Consider the following 11,313-nt stretch of genomic DNA (forward strand, 5'->3'; position numbering starts at 1 on the left):
CATAAATATTGCTTTTTTTGTATTTAATTCTGTCATCAAATTTCATCCAGTTAAGTTCCTTGAATAAAGCTGCAGATGGGGTGTCAAAACTATTATCAAGAATTAATCATAAAGCAGCTCGTTTTTGGAATTTAATCATTCCAGAGATTTGATCGTTAGTGCAGTTTCCCCAAATTGTGCAGCAATAGTCCAAGTGTGGAAGTATATAAGCATTGTAAAATAGTTTCCTTGTATTAAAATCAAGATAGTGTTTGATTCGTAGCAGTAAATATAATTGTGTATTGCATTTCTTAAGTGTTTTTTCTACTTGTATTTTCCATTTGAGTCCATTATCAACATGAATACCTAGCAATTTTTCATTCTCTGTATATTCAAGTAGGTTGATTTCCTAATTTGAGAGTTGTAATATGTGAGTTTACTGATTTTGTAGGTCTTGATGACAAGTTCATTGCCTTGGTCTTTTGAGCATTTAATAGCATTGCATTTTCTGAACACCAAATGTTTACACTGTCAAGGTCAGCCTGCAAGTTGTCATGGACTTGTTGTGCTGTATAATCTGAATTTGATAAAGTTGTGTCATCTGCAAACATGTCAGTAATTGAAGATTTTACATGTAGCGGTAAATCATTTATGTAAATAACAAAAAGGAGGGGTCCCAGAACAGATCCTTGAGGTACTCCAGACTGGACCTCTGCCGGCTCAGATAAAGTACCCGAGACACATACTTTCTGAGATCTGCCTGAGAGATATGATGAGATCCAAGCTACTGTTTCTTGAGATATTTGAGCTTTGTGGTTTACTAAATCAAAAGTCTTAGATAGATCAAGGAAAATGGTTCCAACAAGTTTACCATCATTTATTGCTTGAATCCAGTTGTCAACTACATTTATCAAGGCAGATTCACAGGAGTGTTTGGTTCTAAAGCCAGACTGGTTTTTGAAAATCAATTTGTGAGATTCTAAGAAAGATTTGAGGTGATTAGAAACATGTTTCTCAAAGATTTTAGATATGACTGGCAGCACTGAGATTGGTCTATAGTTGTTCTTATCAGACTTTTGTCCTTTTTTGTAAATAGGTGTGACCTTTGACTGTTTTAACTTTGAAGGAAATTTTGTGTCTGGATACTTAAATTATAAATTATAATTGTACATAAGGGTTTACATATAACAGATATGAAGCAGTTTTAAGAAATTTAGCACTAATACCATCCAGTCCCGTGGATTTAGTTACATCAAGAGAATCTAATGTTTTTTAACAAATTTTTCTTCAATAAGAGGAATTTTGAATTTTGGTGTGTTACTGCTATGTCTGACTTCCAGATTATCCTTTAAAGCAGATCTTATTCTTTCAGATAAAGATGTTATAGATTCTGTATTTTTAAAGACATTTGCAAAGAAAGTATTAAAAGTTTCTGCTGTTAATTTTTGGTTTAATATTGGGTTTCCAGTGTCATCATTGATATAGTTTGTTTGATAGTTTTGTGTTTTTCCTGACAGTTCTTTTAAATTTTTCCAAAGTTTTTTTGGATTTTTACTATTTGAATTTATTTCTTGGTTAAAGAATTCCTTTTTTGCATTGTGAGATAGTTGTTTTACTTGAGATCTACAGTACTTAAATTCTTCAGGATTATTTTTTCGTTTAGCATAGTCTCTGTTATGTATAGCTTTTGTTATAATAAAATTATCATCATTGAACCAATCATGTTGATTTTTGTGTTTCACACGTTTTTGTTTGTATGGAGCATGAAAATTAAGAATATCCAGAAATAATTCATAGAATATGTCAATAGGTTATCTGGGTCATTAAAAATCTCAATTACTGACCAGGGTTGTTTTGTCAAGTCTTCTATAAAGATATCTATATTGGATAGTTATATGTACTGGCGCTTTTCTGAGTTTTTGATTAGTCTTTCTTGTGAAGCATATTGGATAGTGATCACTAATAGTAATGACAGGAACATCAATGTAGATTATATTTTGTGGCTGGTTGGAATAGATATGGTCTATAATAGTGGATGATGTTTCTGTGACTCTAGTAGGTTTTGTGACAAGTTGCTTTAAATTAAAAGTATTAATTATGTTATTCCATTTTTGATTTGGAGAGACAGCATTTTGAAAGTTATAATTAAAGTCTCCAAAAAGGATTATTTCCTTATCTTCCATGTACAGCTTATCTAATATTTCTTCAATTTTATCATTCCACATAGTTAAGGATGAAGGTGGTCTGTAAATATATCTAATGATGAAAGGTTTTTGTTTACCAAATTTTAGTTCTAAATTTAGTCTCTAAATTTACAGAGAAACATCGCTGGCTAGCCACAGCGCATGTAATTGCCCGAAAGGAGAACAGACGTGTTGTAGACACCAATGATGAATAAATTTGTATCGGTCCCTAGCACTAAACCCGCGAAAGTATTATACTAACGCAACACAAACGCAATAACGCAGTGTTAAATGGTCCAGATTACCGCAAATGACTGTCGAATTAAAGATTCCATCCATCGCTGGCTAACCTCAGCGCATGGATAAAAACCTCAACCAGCACCACTGTACGGCAAAGCCATGCACTGCAAAGCAATAATTATTGAAATTACCAAGTACTAAGGGCAAAACCAATGACGCAATACTCGTGTGCTAATAGTGTATGATACATCTCCCAATTAGTGTTCTGATCAAAGGTCAGCCTACCCTGACGGGTGCCCTGTCACAAGAAGTAAGACCTTAATCAGATTTAAAATTTAGAAAATACAGACACGCCTGATCACCTCTCGGTCGGTAAAATTTCATGGCCACAATAAATTGCCTAATTTATACCCCAAATTCTTATCGAGCAGCGGGGATGTTTTTAATAATCGAATCCCTGATACTTCCTAAATAAAACTCAGGTCCAGCATCGTTCAGGTGGATACTGTCAGAACGAAAAAATGCTGTTTTCGCATCGATATCCGGTCTGACGGCATCACTTCTGCCTGATGAAGCGACCAGCTGAGAACCTATTCTGTTAACCCGTTTACATTTATTGTCTACTGATAGCCATGTGCCTGATGCTGTAGCTCAGACCTGCCATTGCAAAATATCCACCCATGTAATAACAGTGTTTGGGAATGCGTCACGAAGATACGTCACTTCCGTCCGAATGATATCTTTCAGCTCTAATATTGACAAATCAACCAAATCATTGCCACCTAAGTTTAAAATAATTATCTTAGGAGGTGAAGAAAACAGCACCTGCTGTTGAATGGAGTGGTGAAAGGACGTCCATCGTAGACCAAGTATACCCCACCATGTTATTGTTATGTATCTCAGGCGAAGATTTGGTTTGCCAGTGTCCTTCACACGCTTTCCTGCCCAATACGGAATAGAGTCGCCCAAGACCCAAACATCAGCGTCAGACTGCAACAGGCTCTCGTCTACCAGTTCCTCAAGGTCGTTGGCCATGCACTTTCGCACCCTGGTTTGCCAGTGCGTCCTGCACGGCGACTGGTTGTTGGTCCCGCCCCTGTCTAGGAAGTGGCGGATTTCGCTGATTCTCATCCAGCTGCACGTCTGCGCCCCTATTTCTACGCCCCTGGCGATTCCTTTCTCATAGTTGCCTGTCCTGGCCCGCAACATTTCTTTGCTGGCCTCTCCCGGCTACATGCTGATGCCTTCGGCGACCTCAACCACGTGGCATTATCAAGACAGAATTTCAAAATCAAATTCTGTATAGATCTACGAGCAAAATAGGTATAGCTGTCTAAAGTTTTCTTGTGTTGAGAGCGACGCGTCAATATCTGACTGAGAAAAGTGCACGGGATTTATGTGCTTATATACTGTAGCGACTTTAGCCCGTTCGTTAACAGCAAAGCGGGAACCAACATGAGACAGCGAATGCAACGATAAAGCCAGAGAATAACCAAATGCATAGCAACCGATAATGTTCGTTAATATCAAGACAGATGACAATTTCTCCGAAAAATAAATTGAATTATTTTAAAGGAAAAATAATTTTTATTATAAAAATATTTTTACTATAAAAAAAAATTGGTTAATGCATAGATATAGAAAAGACTTATTGAAATGCATGAATAATTAATATATGGAGACACATTTTTTAAAATGAAAAATGATAAGAATTTCTGATAAGAATTTCATTTCAATTGCTAAAAGTAAGATATGTGACATGTGTATGGCATCAATATTTACATACAAAATATTACAAATTTTAAACACCCGGACCTATATGTCACCTTTCTTAAATATTCAACATTATTTAGTTTATACTAATTTGTTTTAGTTTGATTGTAATGAAAGCTTCAGGCTTATTGAAAGCACTCTCGAGTCCGTTTCCTAGAAAAACCAGTACTGATGTCATATGAGAAATCATGGTCGTGACCCCAGTGGGGCTGGAACTCACGACCCCTGAATTGAACGGCCGACACCTTATCCACTATACCACTGCTCTCCTTTTTGTTAACTGAAAACATTATTTCACTGATACACTAACAGAATACAACAGTGAACAAGGGCATTTCAAGTCATGGTCGTGACCCCAGTGGGGCTCGAACCCACGACCCCTGAATTGAACGGCCGAGACCTTATCCACTATACCACCCCTCCGCTTTTTGTTAACTGAAAACATTATTTCACTGATACACACACTAACAGAAAACAATAGTGAACAAGGGCATTTCAAGTCACAGTCGTGACCCCAGTGGGGCTCGAACCTATGACCCCTAGATTGAACGGCCGACACCTTATCCACTAGAACACCGCTCCCCTTTTTATGCCCCCACTTTCGGGGGGGCATATAGATTTGCCCTTGTCCTTCCGTCCGTCCTTCCGAGAAATGTTGTGTCGCGCGTATAGATTGTGCAGGGAATTTGCGGGGACTTCAGAAGATGAGTTTGAGCCAAGCAAGTTTGATGTACATTATCTCTTAAAAACCATGTTTTTTTCCATAATAATAATAGTACTTTAAGTGTACTTTAAGTGTTATAAAGTGAAATTTTTGTATAAATCATCTGACAACTGATGATCAAAGAATGACTTACTTTTGTGAATCAGCCATATGTTATACTAGATGATATAGGAACTACAGCTGACGAAGCTGGCTCATCTAAATTTGATTTTGGGCAGCAGCTCTGAAAGCAAAACAAACCAGATTGTCAGGTTTAACATACAAGAGGGCTGTGATGGCCTTGTACCTCTCACCTATGTATAGTTGCAAATGCTTGAACAGTTTCAAGAAGTTTCACAAAAAAAATACAAGCTGGTACTCTGTGCGTGTTACGGCACGGGGAGGGGGGTGGGTGGGGGGTAAAAGATTGGGTAAGACATTGGGGGAATGATTTCTTGATGAATTGTAATAATTTGAACAACAATGACAGAGGTACACACAACGACCAAAATTGTCTGAAATCATTTTGAAATAGGGCCAGCAGTTCATTCTTCTTTAAATTACTTCACTCCTTCATATAGGAAGATTTTTAAAAAATTCACTTAAGGTTTTTTTTTCTTCATAATAGGAGCCATCCCCTCAAACACTTTCTTTAAAATCATGCAGTTTTCCCCAAAAATTGACTTAACATCAGGTTTTTTTATACCCCTTGCCAAAATACCAACCTATTTTTGTCCCAGAATCAGAGGCCTGGGCCCCATCCCCTCCTGGTATATTTGGAAAAAGGACGTTGCCTTGTTGTTACTATAAATAGCTTACATTGTATATTGTAACTTTTTTATGACTGGTCATGGGGAAAAATCAAGAACACTTTACTGTAGTACGATATGTATGTGTAACATCCAATTTTGAGGTGTATTTTGACCTATATCTACTGGTAAGGATTTTTGTGTGGACTTAGATTTTTGAATGATTTATTTCCCTTTGTTGTTACTATAAATAACTTGTATTGTAACTTTTTGCAATGATTTTTTATTTGGCATAAATGTTTGCCTCAATGAGACAGGGTGCCATGTACAACTCCTAGTCCTTTTGACAGCTGGCGGACTGCACAGCCACAGATATTCCGCATATTCATGTGGAAACTGTGTGGAAAACTTTATGTGGAGTATTGGAACACAATTTCCACATCTTTTCCGCCATCTTAAGAAAATTTTTGTAAAAGGAATGTTGAGGTATGTGGACATTTGTAATGGAAATCTGTGGAAATTTGTATGCAGAAACAAGAGCTATATGCAGACATCTGTATGCGGAAAATACAAAACTATGCGGACAAAGGTATGCGTAAATAATTGATCTATATGGACAATTGTATCCGGAAATATGCGGACAATTTTAAGCGGACATTTTCAGATGTTATTTACAGTTTAAAAGTAAGAATTTATACATTCTGATGTATGTGCATCACTTCAAAACAAAACAAAAAACAATAAGATGTCATTCCGATTTTGCTGGACGCGAGAGGATTTACGGGCTTTTCGACTGTTTCCTGTTTGTGATTTACCCGTATCAACCGAAAGCCTTTGTGCTTTTCGTGATTTACGTTTAGTATCAGTTTGTAAGTCAGCAGCAGGCATGTGGACCTGACAATTAATTGTTTCTGCTGGCCCTTGTTTTCGCGCTTTTTTCTACATAGGAAAATCTTAAAAAATCTTCTTCTAAAAAAGCAGAAGCCCTAGAGCTTAGATATTTGACATGAAGCATTGCCTAGTGGATTTCTACTTAAGTTGTTCAAATCATGACCCCGGGGTCAAAATTGACCCCGCCCTTGGGGTCACTTGATTTTACATATGAAAATCTTCAAAAAATTTCTTAAAATAAACCAGAAGGCCTAGAGCTTAGATATTTCACATGTAGCATTTCCTAGTGGACTTCTACAACATTTGTTCAAATCATGACCCCCAGGGTCAAAATTGACCCTGCCCCAGGGGTCACTTCATTTTATATAGGAAAATCTTAAAAAAAAAACTAAAAATAAACCAAAAGGCCTAGATCTTAGATATTTGACATGTAGCATTGCCTAGTAGACTTCTACAAATTTCTTCAAATCATGACCCCCGGGGTCAAATTGGCCCCGCCCCAGGGGTTACTTTGATTGTACATTGGAAAATTTTCCAAAAAATTTCTAAAAATCATCAGTTTGACATTTGAAACATGTAGCTCATATTACTCTGGTGAGCGATCCAGGGTCATCATGACCCTCTTGTTTCTGTTTTAATACTGTCTTTCTGTATTTATACATTTTTCCGTATTTATACACTTTTTTTTCTGTTTTTATACTGTATTATTATTCCCTGACAGCTTCATTAAGTCTCTCAATCGAAACCTCACAAGAGCTTCCTCTGCCCCATACTTCTCCCACATTATTTCTGAAAAACAAAGAAAATACTTAATATTGTATAATGCAAAGACATTTTATCTTAAAGCAGCTATTTGTTTGGCACAAAAAGGTACTATTTTCAGTGTTTTCGTAGTGTTTTTGCTAATTTTCGTCAGCCAAAATTTGGCCTAAATTAAAGGATCATAATCCACGAATGCTGGGGGGCGATTTTGTTGGTTGTACTGGTTGCTTGGCCGTTATATATTTTGCCCACAAACATTGTCAGCAAGTTTGGTGAAGATTGGATGAGCGGACAAGACTAAATTGCCAGGTTTTCGAGTAATTCAAGGGCCGTAATCCAAGAGTGCCTTGGGCGATTTTGCTGGTTATGGAACTTTGCCACAATATTATGCCTACAAACATTGTCACCAAGTTTGGTGAAGATTGGATGAAAATTGACTTAGAGGGCGGACAAGGCTAAATTTGCAGATTTTGAATAATTCAAGGGCCATAATTCCAAAGTGCCTGATGTGATTTTGTTGATTATCGAAACTGACCGAGATATTATGCCTACTAATATTGTCACCAAGTCTGGTGAAGATCTGATGGAAACCACGACTTAGAGAGCAGACATGCTTTTGGACGCTGACCGCCCGCCACAGGTGTTCACATAATATGCCCCTCTCTTTCAGAGATGAGTGTATAAAAATGATGATCATTCTTTACATTTGTAACATTGCTTTTTATCAGCAACACTGAATGTAAACAATAGGAGATATTAAATGACCAAAAGATTAAGAGTCATTGTGACATTAAGACCTATGCTGCTTACAAAATGATTTTACTATTTAAGAGAACCAACCTAATAAAATCTGTCAACTAAAACACTGTCTTGGTTTCAATGTGAGGCAAAAGATATTCTCTAATTCTTACCAAAGACAATTTGAAGTTTGGATTGGTCCTCCAATCCAGGTCTTTTTGAAGTCTTCCTCCCAGAAAGACTTCTGCCCAACCTCTCTTGCTCCGTGTATACGCGCCGAAATAATTTCTTGGCGGCCTTGCTAGTATCATTGATTCCAGCTATGTCTGACAATCCAGGGTCATTCATCATGACCCTCTTGTTTAGACATTGTTATCTTGCTATTTCTCATTTTCCTTTCCGAATCTTAATGCATTTGAAGTAAATGTCGAATATAAAATGTATTTCAAAGTATCATCAAGGTTTCTTGTACACTTGATCGCTTTACCAAAATTTGATGATGTCAATTTCACATTTCGAACTCTGTGCCATAAATCACTTTCAGACTGCTTGCGGGTCCTTTCCTCAACCAATGATTATAGCTAATATAGCTTGCCCGGCATATATGTATCTGAAATTGCATTAAATAATGCATGCCACACCAGTTTTAAAATATACATTTACCTCAATAGACATTCTAAACTGTCAAAACATTTTTATTCAATTTCAGCAAAATTAGTCAAATCCTATTTTTAACTCCATTTAAGAGAGCTGTTAAGGATGTAGGATCGAATTTTTTCTAACGTTAAGAATTTTTTTCATACTCTGTGAGCTTGAAGAACATTCTTTTCCAAGACAAACAAGTGAACAAAAAACACATGTCACCGAACTCGTTTTAATTTTATATGGCATATTCTTTACCCACTAAGCATTTTTGAAACTTTGTAAAATTGAAAAAATGGTGGTACTTTATAAAACATATAATACCCCATTTAATATTATAGGGATATCATGTCTTACAGGTTGATATGAATACAAGGTGGTCAGTATTATATAAGCATAAATGTCACAAACAAATCTCTTCCATTTTTGCATGTTGACATAATTACCCCACCCACTTTATTTTCAATAGAAAAAATGTATTTAGATCTACAAAAAAAATTCTGATGGTAAGATTTTAAAAATATTTTGCAGCTTTAATGACACACAAAAATGCTTCAAAATGGAAAGAAAACAAGTTGGGGTCACCGTGCATCTAAGAGATTTATTAAGAAAAAACTGTCAAAAACTGGTGAATTTTGATACTTTTTGTTCTTTTTGTTTTAATTTATAGTTTCTAGATAAAATAAAGTGCTATCTTGAAAATGTTTATTTCAGTTATAGCGTATTATTATATGTATCAGTCAGGAAAATATCAAAACCAAACCTGGTCTACTTTCATAGATATTTGAAATTACCTACCCCTACCCCATTCTAAAACTTACGTCAATTTTAGGCAAATGCCAGCCAAAAATAAGGATAAAAAAAGCAGAATCTATTTGGTTAAATGGTACATTATTAGCCATATTTTAATTATTTAGCATTAACTTTTGGCAAAACTTTTGTTAGAAAGCAATATTCAAACAAACATTTTTCAAAATGGCGGATATCCTGTAAAAAATGCTCGTACATCCTTAAATGACCGCATTGTCATGAAGCACCAGAAAGGACATTAAAATGATAAAATGTGAGATGGGTTTGAAACACAAACTATGTACCAGCTATAAATGTCAGCAGTAATATTATTAAGTGACTTGTAAATGTATTTATCCAGCAGCACACTTGCACACTGCATGTTGAAACATCTCCATGGTGGTCAAATACAACAACAACCTGATACTTCTTGGCTCTCATGGAAGCTTTAACCTTAGCTTCTCTTGGTTCGCCAGGGTTGGTTTTGCAGGAGTGGCCTTGTTCGCTGCGATACCTGTAACACTCCGCCAACAACCTCCTCTTCTTTGAACATTTTTCTAAACAGTGCCTTTGTTGCTTTGGAGTATGTCTTTGTCTGGACACAATAGTCCTCAGCTGTGCCTAATTTTTAAAGAAAATATTCTTTTGGGATCAAGTAATAAAAATATAATAATAGTCTTTTATCATTGAATAAATTAGTTATTTGTTGGAATACCAATATTTTTTAAAGCACTGTCCAGTGTTTCGCACTTATGATTTAACTGCCCATTTTAACTCTAGACTGTGAGACAACTGGTAAAATACAGAAAAATATTTTCTTAAATATATCATATCTGGTTTTATTCTGGTCCATATAACAATTTTAGGAAGTAAAACAGTGACCATCTGTGCACTATGTTATAGTTCTAGATAAAATAAGCAAACCAAGAAGTATTCATAAACATAAAATGCCCCCTTCTCAAGTGTTTGTTGAGATTTGTATAAAGAAACACAGACACTACACGGTTTCGGTCTTACAACCTCAAGGTTTCAAGCTGCATTGACAATGACCACTGTGCTATCATGACTTGCATACATCCATATACATGCTATAGATACAATTTGAAACCATTTTTATTGCTAATTACTTTCTGTACACTGTACGGAATATATCGAAAATCAACCGAAGGTTAAAATATTCTGTGCACTTACCATTTAATCAATATGCATTTGACAGTTCAATAAAATAGAACAGTAGAAATTTTACAGATGGCTTCATTCAGAAAAACATGACAGGCAGGTGGTTCCAAATGCTGGTTGCAATGGGGATAAATTATTGCTTCATCCTGTGTTCTACAGTACTTTTGGACGTATCACATGAACAGGCTCAATCAAACCGAGCCTGCAACATTTTCATCTATGTCGTGTTGGGCGACCTTCGTGGTTCCCATATATTCTATTTTATCAGTAAAACAACTAACTGTAATTGGAAAACCGCTGTTTTAACAGTTAAACATGTTTAGCAGTTTTCACATGGTCATCGAAAGCTACACAGCCACGGCCTCCTTAATTTATCTGCTTCGAACGAAGTTTACAGAATGCTAGTCCTGATCAACACCTTTCTAGTATCTTTTACAATAATAATGGTCACCTCTTTTTCTAACCATTTGATATTTAATTTATTATTGACATTTTTTTTTACAGTCTCTGGCTTTTAAGATTGTCTGAGGTTTTTGATAATTTCCGTTTTTCATTACTCTCGATATCATCCATGGGTTTGGTATTATCAGGATCGTCCCTGCAAAGTCTGTTTTTGTAAGCACATATTTGGTACATATGATGGTCTTTGTTCTGATTTGTAAGTCTTTTGTCTAACTTTTGTTTT

The sequence above is a fragment of the Mercenaria mercenaria genome, chromosome 12 (assembly GCF_021730395.1).
Source record: "Mercenaria mercenaria strain notata chromosome 12, MADL_Memer_1, whole genome shotgun sequence".
NCBI lineage: Eukaryota > Metazoa > Mollusca > Bivalvia > Venerida > Veneridae > Mercenaria > Mercenaria mercenaria.